Source organism: Mustela lutreola, chromosome 1 (genome assembly GCF_030435805.1).
Source record: "Mustela lutreola isolate mMusLut2 chromosome 1, mMusLut2.pri, whole genome shotgun sequence".
In the NCBI taxonomy this organism is placed as follows: domain Eukaryota; kingdom Metazoa; phylum Chordata; class Mammalia; order Carnivora; family Mustelidae; genus Mustela; species Mustela lutreola.
The window spans coordinates 186,721,107-186,738,848 of NC_081290.1; the positions used below are offsets into that span (position 1 = coordinate 186,721,107).

General features: G+C 49.4%; 1 long non-coding RNA gene across 1 annotated transcript in view; it reads right to left on the minus strand.

The window, feature by feature from the left end:
* Positions 1-3,405: 3,405 nt before the first annotated feature.
* The window catches only part of LOC131836213 (uncharacterized), a 160,811-nt gene continuing 146,474 nt past the window's right edge, over positions 3,406-17,742 (minus strand). The window contains exon 6 of the long non-coding RNA XR_009355542.1: positions 3,406-3,534. This is a non-coding gene — a long non-coding RNA (uncharacterized LOC131836213). The remainder of the gene's footprint in view (positions 3,535-17,742) is intronic.

The following is a 17,742-nucleotide window of genomic DNA, read 5'->3' on the forward strand; positions in this document are numbered from 1 at the left end:
CAGTGGCCTCCCATTTCTCTTGGAATAAACTCCAAATTCTTTATCATGTCCTATAAACAGTTGTTGTCTCTCCAAAGTCCCCTCATCCTACCTCCAGCAGTGCATCTGTGATAACGTCACATCTTCCACATCCCTCAAATAAGGAATGAGCCATGCCCTTACCAGCCCCCTTTCTTCCGTTTGATATTTTTTCTTATTGAACTTCAGATCCCTGCAAAATTTTATCTCCTCGTAGAAGCCTTCCAGACTCCACAAGCTTGCTTTATAACTGTTAGCCCACCATTTTCTTGTATTACTCGATCCCATTCCTTCCTAGCATCTAGCCACTTTCTGGGATTTTTTTCTTGGCTTGTTTATTGCCTGTCTCCTCTATAAGGACACGGACCACATCTGTTTTGTTAATCACTGGATTCCCAGCATTGGAAACGTTGTCTAGCACACAGTAAGTGATCAATAAATTCTTGTTGAATGAATGAATGGTTGGAAAGATGAATGAAACTTAAAATATTCATGAGTTGTTGGATAAAACACAGTCCTTGCTCTCAAGGAATGAGCCACCCAGCAGCATATAAGCTCCAAATTATAATACTGAGTTGTTGTTTTGTGAGAGGCATGGTCAGTTGGTATGGAAATGCAGAGGTAAGCACAGCCAACCTGCCTGGGGGATTTCTGGAAGAATTCCTAAAAAGTTTACAGTAGACTGGATAGGTAATGACACAGGATAGGGATTTGGTAAATTTTAATTTTTTTGTGTCATTGATTGAATTGAAATTAAAATTTACCCTTACATTTTCGTTTGACATCAACCGAGATAATCACCTGATACTAGAGATAAGAGCTAGAAATTTTGAGTGTCAGTGCAAAATATAATCTTAGTCCTTGTAACAAAATAGGTCATCTATTGGTATGAAAAATACATTTCCTCCCTCACCCTCAAAAAAGACAGCTCCCAAATGCTATTGAGTCCAACATGTCAATATTTTGAACATAAAGCCACAGGCTACAGATGTGAATTAACGAATCAAATTAAGGACAGAATAAGGACCATGACCTATAAATGACATTTTTTCCTTAGCATATCTGGCATGCATTTTAAGCTACATTACACTGCGGTAGCAAATAATTCCCAAATCTTAGTGACTTCCAAAACCAAAATTTATTTCCCTCTTGTGTTATGTGGGTATTGGACTTATTTTTATTCCCTGACCTAGGCTGAGGCAGCAGCTTCTATCGCGAGGACATGGAGGCGGAGGGGAGAGAGTTATGACAGAACACAGTAATGGCTCTTAACGCTGACGTCACTAACGCATTTCACTGGCCAAAGTCAATTACCTAGAGAGGGCTGGCCTCACTGAGTCAGGGATGTATAATCCTTGCAAATATTTGGTGATAAAAATACAAGCTATCATGACATATATAATTCAAGTTCATTGCTTACATGACTTCCATTACTGTAAGAAGGCTGAGAAATACTTACATAAACTCTAGATAGGAAACACAGACAAAACAATCGTTGATACCAATGATGGAATGAGACAGCAGACTATCTCAGCAGAGACCCAGATTCCACTCCCTATTCGCAACAAATCCTACAGAGCTAGAGTTTAGGATTTCCTCCAAGAATTCCACCTAGAAAATCTATAGGAACGAAACAGTGGTTTCCTCTTCAAGACCAACTTTAAATAAATTCCAATCCATAAGCAAGAAGGAGTATATACCTTTTTCTTCAATAGTCATAATTTTGGGTAAAGGCAGAAGCATTTGATATGCCTATATGTTTTCTAAACTGGAAAGTACTATATACAGAAGTTTTGGTTGGCCTTGAGAATCAGGTGACCTTCTTTGCACATGATAAACGTATTTTGAAAGATAAAGTTAGGGTCAGATTCGGCAGCTTCTCAGTCATACCATTAAGTGCAAATTCAGACATTTTAGAAGGGGAGTGGGAGCCCACTATTTAATTCCAGCAAATAATTCAACCACAATCTCCTAAATCACAAAGAACATATCTTATGTATTTTTGAATCTTCAGAAGCTAGCACGGTATCCAGGTATGCCCAGTATCCAGGAGGTGCTCAATAAATGCTTCATGTTAACATTTTTCTGGAGGCCAAGTTATATCAAATTTCAAAATGCTCAGTCAACTTGACCTCAAAATTCCAAGTTTAGAAATGTATCCTTAGAAAATAATCAGAGGGGCACCTGGGTGGCTCAGTGGGTTAAAGCCTCTGCCTTCAGCTCAGTTCATGATCCCAGCGTCCTGGGATCGAGCCCCGCATCGGGCTCTCTGCTCCTCAGAGAGCCTGCTTCCTCCTCTCTCTTCCTGCCTGCTTCTTTGCCTACTTGTGATCTGTCTGTCAAATAAATAAAATCTTTAAAAAAAAAAATAATCAGAGATGTTCACAAAGAAAACAACGGGAGACACGAAGGATGCTTATCACAGTCTCATGTATGACAGCAAAAATTATGAACAACCGGAGTATCCCAACAATGGGGTACCAGTCCAATGCCCTGGGGTACAGCATATAATGGGATGCTACACAACAGTGCAAAACCAGGTTTTCAAAGATGATTTAATTGAAAGGGAAAATAAAATATACTCTGAAGGAGAAAAAGTTCAAAAACTTGTAGGTACACTAGAGTATCATTTTAATTATTAATTTGACAGAGAGAGAGAGAGAGATCACAAATAGGCAGAGAGCCAAGCAGAGAGAGAGGGGGAAGCAGGCTCCCTGCCAAGCAGAGAACCCGGCGCAGGATCCTGAGACCACGACCCAAGCCGAAGGCAGAGGCTCAAACCACCGCACCACCCAGGTGCCCCTATCATATCATTTTAATAAAATACGTATAGAAAATGTGGGCACATATATGCACACACACACACACACACACACGTGTCTGAATGAGACAGAAAAAAAGTACCTACTACAAGGAAAGAACATGCATTTCTTTTTTTTTTTTTTAAAGATTTTATTTACTTATTTGACACAGAGAGAGAGATCACAAGTAGGCAGAGCAGCAGGCAGAGACAGAGGAGAAGCAGGCTCCCTGCCGAGCAGAGAGCCCGATGCGGGACTCTATCCCAGAACCCTGAGATCATGACCTGAACCGAAGGCTTAACCCACTGAGCCACCCAGGTGTCCCAAGAACATGCATTTCTTGTAACACATTTTGGCTGGTAAAAATGGGGGATCCTTCATGTTCACAGAAGTGGACGGTGTAAGGGTGAGGAGACAGGCGAGGCTGGGGATGAAGGTGAGGCAGGCCAGAACTTGAGGCTCTTGCCAGCTGATGGAAACTAGGGGCAAAGCAAAGAGCTCACGTGTCTGGAGGAGACTTTTTATTAAATTGTGCTGTGCAATATCTATTGTATCCTTCTTTTTTGCTTCTGCTTGAAAACTCTGGCAAATCTTCGTCTCCCTTTCCTACTTTGTGAAGATAGATTCATTCTGTGGCAGGGGAGGTGTCAAATGCGGACTCTTGTGAAGGGCAGGAAGCAAGGGTGTCTGAGGGACCTGGCCCCATCTGGGAGATCTTTAAGGAAGAAAATGCACCAAAATATTGAACAGTTATTAGCTTGGGGTTGAGAGGAAAAAAGGTGATTTTCATTTCCTCTTTGTACTTTAATAGATTTTCCAAATTTTTTGTGATGAATATGCATTACTATTATAATCAGGAAAAAAATGTTATTTTTTAAAAATAAATTGATGTCAAATGAATGAATACGTGAATAAATCAATGAATGAATGAATTAACTCATTAGTGAAATGATTGACCCGGGCAACAGAAGCACAAACAGCATTCTAGCTGACAAATTTGCTTGCTTTTATTTCCTGCTGTGGACATTAGCTAGCTTCTATCTTTAGATAAGACCTATTTTTTAAAAATGGGGGGGGCAGAAAAATACTCTTTGGATGGAAGCAATATTTTCATGCCCTCTACTTTCCGACATTTGCAAAATACCTTCTCCATCTCCCCCAGCCTGGCTCATTCCTGACAAGCCTCTTATCTTTTCCTGCAAGGTCTGTGGCCAACACCCCCAGAATTCACTAGAACAGAATTCCATGAAAATCAAAGAAAAGCAGGCATGAGATGGAAGAGGCAGCATCTACAATGAAGCCTGCTGCCTGCTTGCTTTGAAATGTCGTGGCTTTGTGTTTAGATGGCCTTATAATATCAGGATGGCCACGCGGCCGTGTGCGTGAGGAGGACAGGCATGACATCGAGGCTGTGGACTGGAAAACATACTTTGCACACACCTAAGCACATTCAGCCTGAACCAGGGCCAAGCCACATGTGTCAAACATCTCAACAAACTGTCTGATTTGTTCCTGTCCCCCACGCAGACACGGTCAGGCAGGGCTGGAAAGCGGGTGCGCTGTGCTGGACCGAACCTACAAGGGCTTCTAGAGAAAGCATATTGTTGGCCCAGATGGGCTGGGGGAGATGGCAGCTGGGTGAAGATCCAGCCGCCTGCCAGGCTGAGAGGCAAGCAATGTGTTCCTAAGTCCTGGAATCCAGGCTGAGGACAGCCCAAGGGCATAGGGACCTTTCAGAACTATCTGGGGTGGACAGTTCCTGAGTGGGCCCCTTGGAGAGGAGGGGGGCGGAGGGGAGAGGGAGGAAGACGCAATGAGAAGCCTGCCTGACAAAGCTGATTTTTTTCTTTTCTTTTTTTTTTTTTTTTTTTGGTACAGATGCTGCTGGCAGAAGAACAGAGTGGGAGCAGTGTGTTCAGCTACATTAGTCAGGGATAGAGTTTTAATAGGCTGCAGAAGGAAATGATGACAGCAAAGTCAGGAGCAGTGAGTAACTCAATTTGAGAGAGCCCAGCTCCCCGGGAGGTGGCAGCCAAGGGACCATTTCTTTGTTTGGCCCTGTGGGGGTGGGGTTGGTGTTGGGGTCACAGCAGACACTGGCATGGGAACCTGGGCCTCTGGGAAGTGACCCGGCATTTCCTGGCATGGTCCTGAGACATCTGGGGACTGTGAGCAATGACAACCAGTAGAGAAATGATCCGAGCAGATGGAGACAGAGCTGTCGTTTACGGTCACAGGACAGAGGGAGAGCCCTATTCCTGGGGAGGCTCTCTGCACAGATGAGGCAGGAGGGAAGCCTTTTAATGACTGCAGGGGCTGAGGATGGAGAAGGTGCCGGGGGTCGGCAAGTCTGGGAAAGGAGCAAACTGGCGGCAAAGCTCACAGGGCTGAGGCACCTTTGCATAAATTAGAGAAAGGCATCTTCCCACCCACCACTGACGCACGTATAACTCGCTGGAGAAAGGGAGGCGTGGATTCAGCGTTCCCTTGTTCCCTGGCTGGGCACCCTTGTTCAGACTACCATCTGCCCAGCCAGATGAAACAACCAGGAAAACTAGCCTTTGATGGACAAACTCCTGAGCCTGGCATTCCTGGCCCTCCACGAGCCAGCGCCACTCCAAATGTCCCACCCAGAGTCTCCTATCATTTGGCACAAACCTACAGTCCAGCACAAGGTAATTGCCACCCATTCTCCACGCCTACCTTTGCTTCCTCATGCTTATACTTTTGCTTCTACTGTTTCTTGAATGCTTTAGCCCACATTTTTGCCTAAGGTTACCCCATGCATTTTTAAGGTCCTGCTCAAATACCATCTCCTTCAGGAAGTCCCCCTCTGGTTGCCTCCAAGTCAAAGGGATCTTGCCCTATACAAGCTCTTATAACACTTTATGTCCTTGTGGCATCATTTTCGGGGGGGGAGGGTCACAATTTACCTCTTTCTATCCATTTTTTCTATTTGTTTCTTATCATCTCCACTGGACTGTGAGCCCCCTGAGGGCATGAACTGTTCCTTATTACTATTATATACTCCACAGCATTGAAGGGGTCTACCTGATATATGAAAGATGCCCCATAGGTCATCTCATGGGAAGAATGTTGAACAAAGCTGATTGATTGATTATTTATTTGACGCAGAGAGAGAGAGAGAGAGAGAGAGAGAGGAAGCAAACACAAGCTGGGGGAGTGGGAGAGGGAAAAACAGGCTTCTGGCTGAGCAGAGACTCCATCCCAGGACCCTAGGACCATGACCCAAGCCGAAGGCAGATGCCTAAAAACTGAGCCAACCAGGCACCCCAGGAAAACTGATTTAGATCCCAACTCACGTCACTTGAAGATAATAAAAGTTAATCACCATTTATTTGTGTGTCTGTGTATCAGGTACAGTGGAAATTGCTTAATAAGTAAGCAGTTACTGAATTCTGCTAACTAGTCTAGCTTTGCTTTTTTTTTTTTTTTTAAGATTTTATTTATTTATTTGACAGAGAGAGATCATAGTAGGCAGAGAGGCAGGCAGAGAAAGAGGAAGGGAAGCAGGGCCCCTGCTGAGCAGAGAGCCCGATGCGGGACTCGATCCCAGGACCCTGAGATCATGACCTGAGCCGAAGGCAGCAGCTTAACCCACTGAGCCACCCAGGCGCCCCTCTAGCTTTGCTTTTACCTTCACATGCAGAACAGTAAACCAAGACAGAGACCTTGCATGTTGCACTCAGGGTCACCAACTAGGAAGTGGCTGAAGTGAGATTTGCACCCACCTGTGACCACGTGCTGGTTAGGCTTGGGTTTAACTAATCTGATTTTCCCTTCTTGATCTTTAAAATGGGACTAATACTACTTACATATTATATAGGTCAATTATATATTAACTATGTACATTCCTGGAACATAATACATCTCCAATAAAGAACAGTCACCATTAATATGTTTTGAATGAAGGAAATAAAGAATATAGGAATATAGGATAGTAATATGTCTGATGGATAGATTGCAAACCACTATGTGATTTAAATTTTTCTAGTAGTTACAGAAATAAAGAGGAAACCAAGTAGATAAAATTAATTTTAATAAGGTATGTTATTCAACCCAATAGATCCAAGATTTTATCATTTCAACATGTAATCGATATTAAAAAAATACGAATGAGATATTTGGCACAGTAAGTCTTCAGACTCTGGCTTGTGTCTTAACACTTAGCACTCACGTCAATCCAGACCGACCACATTTCAATTATTCAAGAGCCACACATGCCTAGTAGCTACCATATTGGACAATGCAGATTTAACACCACCAAGAGAAAAAGCCCTCTCCCAAAATCCTATTAGGAAGTCAAACTTCTGCTATTTGAGTTATGATGGATTTTCTCTTTTCAAGAGCTCATCATTAAAATGTAAATACCCCTGGGAACTATCGAGTAATGCTGAAGCCAGGACCAATGTTGCAACTCAGACTTGCTGAGACGCTCAGAAGCCATGATCAAGGGTTCAAAGTGTGACTCTCACAGTGGGGCAGACCCGAGTTGAATCACGAGACTGCCTCTTACAATTGTCACCACGGTGGCTGAGGCCCTGAACACTGCTGAGCCCAGTTCGCTTGCTGAGGAGAGAGAGGCAAAACCCCCGCATGGGGCTGACTTTGGGCTGAGCGGGAACAGGTTTGCTGGGGCTGGCGCAGATGTTCCCGAAGCCTCAGCTCTCTCCATTTGCCCCCAGACCTCTGCGTCGCCCTCACGGTTCCTCTCCCTATCCCTTTTCTTGCACCAAGATACACCCTTGGGGCTTTTACCCAGATGAGTCATCATTCTTGGACCCTGCTTGCTTACCTGCCGCAAGGATTTGCTGGGTGTCTGCCTTCTTACAACATCCAGGCACCAGGGCAGGGGGTGGGAGGGAGTCCCAGGAAAGTGTACCCTACAGACAATGGTTGTTTCAGCGCCTGCTTCGACCCAGGGATTTTCAGGTGGATTCTGACTTGGACATTCCCCTGGGATCTCAGCCTCTACCTCCGGCCCTGCCTCTGGCCCTGTCCCTGGGCAGTGGGGTAGAGCACACCAGCCCTGCAGTGCGTTCACTTGACCACACCCAGATATGGGGCCCCGGGCTGAGAATACGGCTCTACTGCTGACCCTGTCCATAATGCCTGTTCTTTTATTATATTTATAAAGATTTTTTTTTTTTTTAAATTTATCTGACACAGAGAGACGCAGCAAGAGAGGGAACACAAGCAGGGGGAGCTGGAGAGGGAGAAGCCGCTGAGCAGGGATCCCGAAGTGGGGCTCTATCTCAGGAGTCTGGGATCATGACCTGAGCTGAAAGAAGACTCTTAACTGACTGAGCCATGCAGGCACCCCCACAGATGCCTCGCCTAATTCTACGTCTCTGATCACCTTCCTCTCCCGGGTCCCAGGTCCACTGTCACAGCCCATCACTTGACTGTGTCTTGTTCCATCCATAAGGCAAAGGCAAGTGTGTGAGAGGTAGCCCATGGGGGTGCCTACAAGCAGGAGAGCCCAGGGGATCAAGGTGCACACGTCAGGGCACTGTCCAAGGGCCACGGGCAGATTTCTGGGTCAGAGTGGGGAAAGCCACAGTCAGGAGGAAAGATGCCCCCCGAAAAGGGCAGACTGCTTTGAGCCAAGATGACTTGAAGACCTAATGGCACAAGAACCAGTGTGAGAAGCCCAGGTTATCACCAAAAAAAAGGGAATGATGTGAACAAGTCAGCTGGCCTGGGGAGCAGGCGAGGTGGGTGCTTTCCAAACAAACCCTTCGCTGAGGGCCCAGGGAGCATCTTGGGGAGGGAGCACCCAAAGCCCCCTGGCTTGTTCGCAGCACTTTCAAACACCTCTGCCCCTGGGTCAGACACCTGTGCCACTGCAACTTGAACGTGGTCCTGCTATTGCCAACTCCTTCCCAAGCTGTGGCCCACCCAATTCGCAAGCACGGCGTGCCACCCTGAGCCCAGCGTCTGGTCCGTCCCGGTCCTCCCAGGGCATGCTCTCGCCAGCGTCCCTGGACCGTCCCGACCGTACCCGCGGAATTCTGACGTATGACATGAGGATGCTTGCTGTCTGGATGGGGAGGACTGACACAGCAGGAGGCGGAAGAGAACAGTGAGGAGAGGCTTGTGTCAGAAAGACCCACATGGAAATCCCAGCTCTGCCGCCTTTACAACCTTAATCAAAAGGTTCATCTCCATTTTCTCCTCTGTAAAATGGGTGTGATGAGATCTATGTGGCAGAGTTGCTATGATACATGTGAGAAATAATATATATATAAAGTCCATTTCAATACCCAGCACCCGGGAAGCACTGCATCAATGAGAGCTTAATTTAAATAAATCAGTGTACATGTGCAGCCATGCATAGTCCCAGAACCAGCCACATGCTCTGCTGCCTCCGCGACTTGGCATGAGCTGCTCAGGATGCTCTCTCCCACTCCCTTTACCCTCCTGGCTCCTACTCCCACCAGTCAGACCCCGTCACGTCCTCTAAAGCCTCCCTCCCCCTGAAACGCAGGACTTCTCCCCTTCTGCAGAGCCTGTCGCCCCTCACAGACTGCTTGGCAGGGTCTCTAGTCTTTGCATTTTAACACATTGTAACACATTGTAACACCTCCAAGAGGGAGGGAGAGGTCCAGTGGAGACATACACTCTAAACAATCATCCGTGGTCTTTTTAATGCTCATTTATAATTGGTGATACATATTCACTCCAGAGAGTTAAATATGTTCCCCAACAAGGACTCAGAGGGAAACAGAACCATGGACAATGGTTTTCATTATCACCCAGCCCACAGAGCCCCTGTCCAGCACCTCAGTTTCCAGCCAACGACCCTTGGAGGATGCAGGATGAGGATCCGCCACCTCCTGGCTTTTTTCCTTCTCCTCCTCCTCCCTGCAGAGACATGCTTTTGACTTCATCCCTGCAGAAGCTCGTAAGGAACGGAGTACTCCTGAGGTCCCGGCACAAGTGGTGGGGCTGCCAGCTGGCCGTCCCACCTCCTGAGGAAGGGACTGGAGGAAAAAAGGAAACATCTGGAAGGAGCGGCATTTCGTTCTGGACCTTGCGCACATGAATGATGCACTAAGACAATTCTCTGCCTTATCATAAATTCTGCAAACTCATGAACTTTGCGATCTCTGAAGCTCAGCGCTGTATGGGAGCCACTTATCTTGTGCTGAAAGCAATATAAAAACAGATGGCAGAGAGAGCCTCGGGAGATAAATCAGCGGCCCGGCTGCCGGGAGTTTGCGGACAAATCCAACATGGCCAGACTCCTGACTCTCGGACCTGGATGGGACCTGCTCTGCGGGGACACCCCTGTGGTGGGGTGGGGGGGAGGCTGGCAGAGGTGACTAGTAGGAGGAGGCAGGACAGAGTCCCGTTGGGGAGAGCCAGGGAGCAAGGGCACCTTCACAGGCAGCTTTGGGAAAGTGGCCAGCCCTTTCCCCAGGGAGGAAGCTGTGACAGAGGACAGCTTGGGGCACTGTCCACAGAGCTGCAGCTAAGACCAGAGCTCTAGCGCATATAAGCACTTTTCCATAGTGGCCACACTAAATCCTCACTGTGACCCTGTATGATATTTACTTTTGCAGATATGGAAACTGTACCTCGGGGTTTTTGTGTTGGTCAAAGTCACATGGCAGAGCCAGAACGTGAATCAAGGTGTGATGACTCTAGGGCTTGATCCTCTGCCTGGCAGCGTCTGGCTTGGCCTTCTCTTTCAGCGGAGGGACACCCCACCTGGTACTTGACCTAGCTCCCTGGGCCACAGGCCAACCTGACCTGTCTCCCACAGCCCAGTGTACAGCTGCATCTGCCATGAAGCCAAAGTGAGTGGCCTAAGGCTCCTGGCCATGCCCTTGGCCACGGGGGACAAGTCCAAAACAGAGAGGTAGTGAGGGCAAGGGAATCAGAGCCAAGGAAATGCTAAGAGTCACGAGAAGAGAAGAGGGACATCAGGGACAGGAGGCAGTGCACAAGAGAAGGAGGGATGCGGAGATGAGAGGAAGAGCGAGCTGCCAGCCGGAGCAAGGACTCCAGCTCTGGCTCAAGGTCAGCCCCTCCTTGGAACATGAGTCACAGAGCTGGAGCTCAGGGACCCCACCTCTCGGCGCTCTCAAAAATGCCACAAATGCCTCTTTCCAGAGGGGCCCAACAGAGAGCAAATGGTGTTTGCTCGGGTTCTATTGTCCATGGGGAGCAAATCCGGATTTAGGGAGCACCTGCTCGGTACCCGGCACAGCTAAGTGCGGGAAGAAAGGAGAGTGGATGCCCACGAGCTTGCTGAGACACACCCAGAAACCAGATTCTTCAGGTGGGCTTGGGCCCACCAGCCCCAAAGCCTAAAAGAAAGGAGGTCGGTTAGGACTGCCCTCCCAGCGGGAAAGTGCCGCACAGAGCAATGGCCAGAACCCAGGTGCGGGGGCAGACCAAAGCCGACTCCATGCCCACTGACTCAACTGCAGCCATTCTGGAAACACCCACCACCCCACCCCCGGTTCTTCAGCTGCCACACTGGGCTAGGGCTGCCCCTCGGAAGGCTCATCGAGGGCAGGGATGAGGTGAGGGCTTAGGACCCCCAGCACATACCTTAACCGCATGCACTCAGCCATGTTCCTCCCTCCCTCTCCCGCATCTGCTTGAGGATGGCCCTTCTCCGGTGTGTTTGGATCCTGCCCTGAAGCCCCCCATCAGCCTTGCCCATCCTGCTCACACCTTCCCCCTACTCCCTCCAGTGCTTAAACAGCAGGCTTGGCCTTGTCCGTTGGCAGGAGTTTGGAAATCCTGGAGTCTTAAGGTCTTCTATTTCTGTCCCTTTGGTTGAGCTTCCCAGACTAGAGACCACCCACCCTTCGCCCTGAAAGCCCCGCAGTAACTAGCACTCCAGGACCCTGATCCCTGGGGGCCTCTGGCCTGACTTCAGGCTGGGTGACCCTGTCTGGTACAAGTCAACACCGACCCATCTACGGTGCGTCCGGCAACCTGCCTGCGGACCACACGTCATGCTCATTGCCCCGTCAGATCTTTCCATAAGCCCCGTGAGTGAGGAGAGCAGCTCTCTCACCACCAAGCAAGTGTGAGCCCAGAGATGTGTAGAGCCTGCCCCAGGCCATACAGATCCAAAGGCGCCATGCTGGCGTTTCCATATTTAAGGCCACAACCATCACAAACCTACGACATGACCGACTTTATCTCAAGTGGGTCTCTCAAGTCGAGCCCCCAGGCTCAGGCAACTTTCCCCAGGAGCCAGGGCCTGGACGTGGCGCAACCCGGGCTGTTCTTCTCCATGCCCAAGAGGCTCAAGGCCGGTCAAGTTCCTGCCTCTGCGGCTGGAGTCCTTGGACAGGCCCCCGGGGATGGTCTGCCTGCCTTCCAGATGCTGCTGCCTCCGCAGGCTCGCCCCACAGAGGGGTGGTTCGGGGAAGGACTCGGCTCTGCCCTGCCCACCCAGCCCTCCCCAGGGGGAACAGATACTCGTTTAGAAGCGAAGCGGAGAAGGGCCAGATGTGGGGAGGGGCCGAGATGAGCCTGCATTTCACTCAGGCAATGAGACGCCTGCTAGCGTTGTTTCAAAACATCCCACCCCTCCCCCAAATGAGCAGGCTCCCAGCCACGGCTGCACAGAGACAATAATCACTAATCAAGTCGAAGTTTCCTTCTAATCAGTTCAGTTGTTAGAGGAGGCCGTGCAGCCGGGCCTGTGCTGGGAGGATGACGGCTCATCGGCACCACGTGCCAGAGGGGCTGCCGGGGTGGCCGCCGAGGCTGGCCCCGCATCCCAAGCCAGCAGCCTCCCGTCGCTCCGTTGGGCATTCGGCACCGCAGCTGCTCTGAAGGTACCCTCTCCGGGGGGTCTCTGGCTCCAGCCTCCCCCTACTTCTGCTGCAAGGTGCTGGAAAGGGGAACATTGAAGTCAGAGCATGAGTGTTGCCTCTGGAATGGGGCAGTTGGGTCTGAGTGCGGTTCTGACGGTGACATCCTGGATCCCGGGAAGCGTTCCTCGCTGCCGACGTGCTGGCCATCCGTTGTCAAAGGGAGAAGGAAAACAAGTTGTGTCTTCCTGGAAAATTCTACGGTCCTTTAAAACACGGCTCTGATACCACTTCTTCTGTGACTCCTTTCCCAATCTGTATCTTGTCCCCCTGCCTGAACTCACAGTCCCTCTTCTGCGTTTCCCAAAACACGTTACTCCAATACCTGCTGGAGGGCTTATCAGTCTGAGTGCTGGTTTTAGCATTGACAGTTCTGTTTTCTACACCAAGAGCATGAAAGGGGAAGAGATTATAATGTATTCCAACTGTGACCCCCACCCTAGGCCACCATAATGCCCGGCATGTAATAGCGGCTCATTAAATGTTCGCTGAAGGAATAGTGAAGGAGAAGGTCGGTGAATGTGTCATTGGGACTCAGATACGATGGTTCCCTCTTCACCCAACATCGTTCTCACATGCAAAACCTGTTACAGACGCTGGCATTCAAGCAATCACCATCAGTCGGACCAGAGGAATGCAGGAGAGAAGGAAGCGGGACCCTCAACTACTCCCACCCAGGGGAAGATTTTTCCAGTTCCTGGCAAATGCACAGATTCAGCTTTATTCCATCTAGATTAAATCTCTTAGTGAGAAGACTTTAAATTAAGTGTGACTGAATTAGCTGCTGTTAATTTTTCCCCCCAGATCTGCTCATCTCCAAGCAGACCCATTTCTTCTCGAATGATCGGTTTCCTCCCAGTGCTGCAGGATTGATCCGTATCTCCCGGGATACTGAGTGGCCTGGGCTCTCTGGCAGGGAGAGCCTGGGCCCTCCTTGTTGCGCGATGCCCCCATGGGAGGGCTGTGTGACCCTGGCCGCGACAATAGGTACCGTGCTTGGGAGGTCCTATCGCTAACAGTGATCTGTGTGCTCTGATGAGCTTTGCTGCAAACTCTCATTTCATAAAATGGAGATGTGCAAGAGTTCGCCAGGCCCCAAAGCCTCTTCTGGCACTGACTGTCCTCAAGGGCAGCAAAGGTCACATGGATGTGCAGAGTTTCCTCCACCCTCCTCATTCTCTGCTTCCCCCCCCCCCCCAAGAGAAGGGCCCTGCTCCCCCTCGGCACACATGCCCATGTTCCTATCCTCCTCTTGATGTTCTTGTGGCTGGAGACCCAACCGAATGCTTGAGGATCTCGGGAGAGGCCCGTGGCCTGGCAGGGCATGAGGGACCCTGTTACAAGTTGAACTGTGACCCCAAAAGGATGTTGAGGTCTTAACCATTGGTACTTGTCAATGAGACCTTATTTGGAAGTGAGGTCTTCGTAGATCATCAAGTTAACACACATCCTTGGGGGGAGCCTTAATTCAATAGGACAGTGATCTTATTTTTTAGAAAATGTCCTTGTAAGAAACTTGGACACAGAGAAACACACAAAGGGAGAGCACCCTACGAGGCCTGGGATTGTGGGGCCACAAGCCAATGAACTCCCCAAGCTGGAGCGAGCCTCAGAACAGATGCTCCCCTAGAGCCTTCTGGGGGAGCACAGCACCCCCGACCCCGAGGTCTCCAAGGCCAGCCTCCAGACCTGTGAGACCAGAAACTGTTGTTGATAAGTTGTCCAGATCATGTTACCCTGAAGTGAGCAGAGAGCCCACACAAGTCCTTCCCCAGGCTGGGAAGCCCCCTCCCCAACAGAGGGGCCAGTGGGAGCCACGGCAGAAACAGAGTGGAAAAGAGCTCACTGCCACGTGGGGCACCCTTTGGTGGCAACAAGGCCTGGTAGAAAGAGCTCAGGCTTTACAATCACAGCTATGCTTGAAGCTCTGCTTTTCCCCTCACTGTGTTTCCTTCTGTCTCTCCGACCATAGCGTGGGGAGAGAAGACCGATTTCTGCCAAGAGGAAAATGGGTATAAAGCCTGGTTTCCCACCAGCGCCGGATTCAGTAAGTTGAGACACCCGCTAATTACTATTGCAGTGATTGTAATCGCTATTAAATCACCACCAGGGAGAGGTGGAGAAGACAGGCTGACTTGACCACTTCCATGAGACCTTCTCAAACCTTCTGATCCAAAACCGCTGGGTCCTCTCACCCAGAAAGCCGAGCGCCCTGCCTGCCGCCCCTCCTCCTCCTTCCTCACGGCCACAGCCCTGGTGTCCGGCCAGCGAAGCGGTTCCCGGGCCCACGCACGCTCCGGAGTGTCCTTCGGGTCCTGTGTGGTGGGAGTGGGGCGATGTGGCATTGATGATTCACGACGCGGCTGCGGCAGCACAAGGACTCCGGGCAGGTTATGAAGCCATCAATCTTGAGCTGAGGTTTTCTGGAATGCTACAGCCAGTGAGAAAAGGTTGCCAGGGCCTGAGGGGGGCAGGGGCGGGGGTGGGGTGCAGGCAAAGACGGGCAAAGACCTTGCTGAGGTGCACAGGAAATGCACAAGAAGAAAACGGGCGCACATCAAACTAGACTTGTTAGAAGCATTTCCCACTCCTGCCTTCTCCACCCCCACCCACCCCAAATCTCTCTCTCTCTCTCTCTCTCTCTCTCTCTCACACACACACACACACACACACACACACACACACACACTCAGCTCATCCCACCCAGGCCACTGCCCTCGGGAATCTGCCACACTTGCCAATAAATAGGTGGTTCTGGTCATTTGAAAGCTAGGACACGCTGGGAACGTCTCAGCTTGTAACTGACACTGTGCTCTTCTGACCTCCTACCATTTGCTCAGCCAAGCCCGCTCCATCAAACCACTCACTGCCGTCCGAGTCATTCCCCAGCAAGGAAACCAGCAAGGATGGGCGGTGGGTGGGGGGGGGGGGGCATGACCACTCCCAGGCCAGAAGGGGAAAGAGGGGAAAGCCAGAGAGAGGGGGCACGGAGGGAGACTTTGACAAGTCCTACAGGATGTGGCGGGCCGAAGGGGCACAGCCATCCACCCTGGCAGTGACCAGTGGGGGCAGGAGGCATAAATACCCGACTCGCTCTCCACTAGTCATCGGCCGGAGCCTCCCCCTGCAAAACCCCCCAGGAAGTCAAGGGACAGGCAAGTCGAAGCCCTAAGTCTGATCCCCCCAGGGTGCAAAGCAGGGTGAGGTTTGTTTGAGCAACAAACCAGGTTCTTAGCTGAAGGCTTGGGGTCAAACTTCAGGTGTCCTTGCTACCAGCTGTGTGACTTTGGACAAGGAACTTAACACTCCGAGCTTCATTTTCTTTATCTATTTTTTTTTAATATAAATAGGTTTTATTTATGTATTTATGTATTTTTTATTTATTTGAGAGAACGTGAGCATCAGCTGGGTGGGGTGGACACAGACGGAGAGGGACAAGCAGACTCCGGGTTGAGAGAGAACACTGACGCAGGGCTGACGTCAGGACCTTGAGATCACGGCCAGAGGCAAAATCAAGAGTTGATGCTCGACCGACCGAGCGACACAGGTGCCCCCATTTCCTTTATCTATTAAACTAAAGTGAAGTAAGACTTCTTGTGAGTATCCACGCCACTGTGAGAATAAAGAAAGGCAACACATGAAGTGCCTCTCACAGCGGCTGATGCATTGTACAACACTTTTAGGGATTTTTAGTCTTGTTGAAACCCCAATGAGCTCCCATCTTTCCTGTTAAGCATCTTCTGACTTTTCCTTTCCTTACCTCTTTAAAGACTCCTACAGCATTTACACGGGAGACGTTTGCTGTTTTGGATCATCGCCGCGCTTCGAAAGACCTTTCTGACTTCCAGAGTCAAACAGTCACGTTTTCTTCTGCTTGTATTTTTTAAAAGATTTTTAAGGAATCTCTACACCCAATACGGGACTTGAACTCACAATCCTGAGATCAAGAGTCACACGCTCTGCCCACTGAGCCAGCCAGGAACCTCCCTTCTGTGTGTGACTTTTAGGTCTGAAACTTTAATCCTTTGGGAATTAATTTCTTTGTAAGACAAGGGGTGCAAACTCAAACATGTGTGCGTACAGTACATATGGGGAAGGAAGGTTGCGTATATGAATAAAATTGGTGGTGACCTGGGCCATGAAAGCCCGTCCCTTAAGGAGTCATAACTATTCTACTCCAGAACAGTGACCTTTTTAAAAATTAGCATTTTTAAAAAATCAGGATAAAATACACATAGAATAAAATTGACCATCTTTACCATTTTACAGTGATCTTTTCACCAGTACAGATCAGATCCTATCATCCCACCACCAACAGCTTAAAGCCTGCCAGTAGCTTCTCCTGAACGTAACAATAAAACCCAAACTCCCCACCACGACCACCCATGGCCCCAGGCTCCTGTGGGATCTGGCCGCCCCGCCCTTAGACCTGGAAGCTCCCGCATTCCTTTTCTGCTGGTTCACCCTGCTCCAAACTCCCCAACCCCTTGGCTTCCTGGCCCCTTGTAGGTCTGTGACTGTCTCAAGTTCTTCCTTCTTCTCTCCGCATGACAGTTCAGAAACCACCTCTGCACAGAGACTTCCCAAATATTGAACCCCCCAGCGCTGAGAGGTCAGAAATGAATCCAAGTCTTCTACCGTTAATGCTTCCTGCTCAACAATGTCTGGCAGGGGCTCCCAGTCCGCAGCCACACAAGGGGACAGCAGGAACCCTGAGGCTCTGTGGCTCCGGGGTTTCCTCCCGAATGACTAGCCTGGGGCCCCAGCCCTCTTCTTAAATTAATCCACCACCATTTCAGTGAAATGCCACTTTCAGCGTATTCTAAATTCCCATCATTTATCGGGGTTTATCTCTCGAGTCCCTATTTCCATTCCTACTGCAGACCCAAATACTTGGATTTCAGCTTCATAACACATTTTAATTTCTGGCAGTATCTTAATATCTAACTCTCTATTTAAAACCTTCTTTACATTTTTCTTAGCTATTTTGCATTGCTTCTTTTCTAGAGGAAACTCAGCACTATTTTGTCAAATCCTTCAAAAAAAAATCCTGT